The sequence below is a fragment of the Hylaeus volcanicus genome, chromosome 7 (assembly GCF_026283585.1).
Source record: "Hylaeus volcanicus isolate JK05 chromosome 7, UHH_iyHylVolc1.0_haploid, whole genome shotgun sequence".
Classification (NCBI taxonomy): Eukaryota; Metazoa; Arthropoda; class Insecta; order Hymenoptera; family Colletidae; genus Hylaeus; species Hylaeus volcanicus.
This window is the reverse complement of record NC_071982.1, coordinates 13,060,902-13,064,420: the sequence shown is the minus strand read 5'-3', so window position 1 is coordinate 13,064,420 and position 3,519 is coordinate 13,060,902. Positions and strand designations below refer to the sequence as shown.

Here is a 3,519-nt window from a genome sequence, read left to right as displayed (position 1 = left end):
CCTCTCCACAACAAATGAAATTACACATCTGACTATGGTTCAAAATTAACAATCTTTAATTCGATTCCACTTTTTCACAAGAAAATAGAATGCAAACAAGTTGAAATCCTTCCTCGTGTATTCCAATTTTTTTTATTCTAAATTGTCCCTCTCCTCTTCCACAACAAATGAAATTACACAACTGACTATGGTTCAAAATTTAGAATCTTTATCTGCATTTCTCTTTTTCACAAGAAAATAGAATGCAAACAAGTTGAAATCCTTCCTCGTGTATTCTAATTTTTTTTATTCTAAATTGTCCCTCTCCTCTCCACAACAAATGGAATTACACATCTGACTATGGTTCAAAATTTGGAATCTTTAACTCCATTTCTCTTTTTCACAAGAAAATAGAATGCAAACAAGTTGAAATCCTTCCTCGTGTATTCCAATTTTTTTTATTCTAAATTGTCCCTCTCCTCCCCACAACAAATGAAATTACACATCTGACTATGGTTCAAAATTAAGAATGTTCACTCCGATCTTTTTCTCGCACAAATATCCGATACTAATTCGAACAATAAATCTTAATCAAATTCACCACTCCGCGTTGATTCTTTATGAGATCCAAATTTTTGCGAACAATTGTTTCATTATCTGTTCCCCCATGAGAAATCAAACAACTACTCCGCAGAAATATTCAACGCGACACATTTCGAATATGTTCGAATTATACAATGAGTTTCGATGTTTTCAAAATTTGCAGAATCTTTCGATATTTTAAACATTCAAATTTCGTTATTCTGTTCACACGCATACGTATAACAGTTCTTCCGATCATGTTTACATTCTTTTTGAGACAGGATTCGACTGAACGTTAACTGTAAACAGGAAACATAATTATAATTAGACTGCGGATCTTTGTGCCTTTATAGGAAATTTAAATGTGCAAGAAACTACAAAATGCAAACGATATGCAAGAATATAAAAAAAGATTGAAAATAAAGTTCACGTTATCACATTTACAAAACGAAATAAATTCCTAATTGGGTTCAATTTTTGTACGTACGTTTGCCAAGATTTTATTTTTGCATAAAGATCCACAGTCTAATTACGATATACTTGAAATTGTATTGTATCATCATCGTTGTCCTTGTAACGTATAAACGAGCAATAGACTGAACATTTGAAATAAGACGAATTTTGATTGCAATTTCGCAATTTCGCGATTCTTTTCTCTGTTCAAAATATTCCAATTGGCACGCTCGTTAATCGTAAATGAATTTATTAATAACAGAGAGAAATACGAGTGAGGCGCTCTTTGGTGAATCATGAAACAGCATTCGTCTTTCATATGCATATTATTTTTCTGGATAAATAATAAATAGTTAGTTAACGACTCCTTCGGGCTCCATTAAATATACACTCGAATATACTCGAAATTTATTTTCTTGCGATGATTTCCTTTTTGAAACAGTTTGGGAGAAATTTTAAATGCACCGTGAAACAGCATTCGTCTTTCGTACGGATACTTCTTTTTTCTGGAAAAATTATGAATAGTTATTTAGCGACTCCTTCGGGTCCCATTATTTAATTTATACACTCGAATATACTTGAAATTTACTTTCTCGGGATGATTTCCTTTTGAAACAGTTTTGGAGAAATTGCGAGCGCACCGTGTAAATTATACTGGGACAGATCATTTCTTAAATAAACACGCATGTGACATGTATAATCTGAAAAATATTCGTAATTGCATATTACTGTCAGAGAGGATTAGAGGTTCACGTTTAAAATCACACTGTACGATGAAAAATAGATTCCTTCTGTGATTTCATTTCTTACAACATTTTTCATTACTTTTCGACCTCGTTTTGAAATATATTCGACATTCTTGTGCAGAAATTAACGATAGATAACAAAACGCAGTTGTTCTGAAAAAATATTTACAATTCTCGAGCTTTCCATGTTCCATTACAAAAACAATTTTCAATCGCTATATTTAAAACAGTTCGTCGAAAATACATGTTTTTTTTTAAAAAAATACATCATATAATTAAAAACATTTTCTGGAATTTTCTAAACGGGAATCCTAAATTCGTCAAAACCTCTCTAAAATACTGCAACGAAGCTGTCATTTTTTCATTCATAATCGTGGCCATGAAATTACAAGAAAATAAAAAAAGAAAACTAAATCTGTCATCTGGAAAAATTTCAAACCGTAATTTGGTCCTTTTTATAAATTATTAAGTTAAATTACTAATCGAAACGTCTGTTTATCTTCTGTCTTTCTTCTGTATTATTTTTGTTTCTCTCTCTCTCTCTCTCTCTCTCTATCTCTCGTTTCGTTTATTATCGTTACTCGTTTGTATTTGGACGATCTGATCCTCCCGTTTCCGCGAAATAAGTCAATCGATGGCGATCCTGTTTTTGTTTAGCTTCGAAAAAAAAATAATTTCGCTCGGCCCTACTCTATCCAGGCACCAAGATCCAATCGAAAAATTTCTTTTAAACATTTTCCGTGTTCAAACCGCAAAATTCCAAATTGAAACTGCAAGAAAAATTTTCAAATTCAATTACTGCAAATTGCACCCTGGAATTTTAAATCTACCGATCAAAATTGAAACCATTTACAGTCGAAATTCGAAAATGAACTCGATAATAGAACGATCCAGTCGCTTTCTGCTTTAATGTTATTTTTCAATTAGAGGATATAAGTGAAAATCAATTGTGCTCTTTATTAACATTTAAAGTTGTTTGTGTATTCCGATGATATTTACATTGTCCGTTTATATTTTTGTTCGGCTTGTTTGGAATTAAACAAATTTGGAATTCGAACCTCGGATTACAATTCTGCTAGTAAACAATCAAAAAAATAAGAAAAAGAGCAACACGACGATATCATCGACAAAAGGAAGAAAGAAATTTAGAATAACAAAATAAAGAGATTCAGAAGTGCAAGCTACACCGTCTCGAACATTTATCCCAATGATTTATTTATAACACTATGTCAAAATGTATCGATAAATAATATTTGAGACATAATTGGGTCATGCAGTGAGGTCAAGCACCAGAGTTACAATAAAATTAATATTTTTTGCGTTGCACTCCCTCGGTTTGGAATAACAGAGCAACAGAGTACCAACTTGATACTATAATAAAATTTCTATTCCGAGTCACATAGGAAATCGATCGAATTGAAAAGAAACACCATTTTCTATACTCGTTCAAATTTTGAGTTTTACATAAATCGAGAACGATAACAAAATTCTAAAACTACGACATGAATAAACGGTTTTCATACCGAGACGCGATTAGGATTATTTTATTTCGATACAGATCGATCTTTTTCTTTTTCTGTTGACGAAGATAATAAAATTACAGAAAACAAATTAATAAGATGCGATAAAAGTAACGAGAATTGAAATTGTCTGAGGCTGGTGTGATTAATTAAATTTTTAACCCAAGGCATGATTAATTTGACGTAACAAATTTCTTCCATCCTGAAAATAATTAACATCGTTTGGAAAGTGTGATTAA

General features: G+C 31.6%; 1 long non-coding RNA gene across 1 annotated transcript; it reads right to left on the bottom strand.

The window, feature by feature from the left end:
* Positions 1–6: 6 nt before the first annotated feature.
* Positions 7–3,484, bottom strand: LOC128879899 (uncharacterized). Its single transcript, XR_008457719.1, has 3 exons — positions 1,604–3,484; positions 1,049–1,520; positions 7–860 (listed from the first exon to the last, which is right to left on the bottom strand). It is a non-coding gene; the product is annotated as an uncharacterized LOC128879899 (long non-coding RNA).
* Positions 3,485–3,519: the final 35 nt, after the last annotated feature.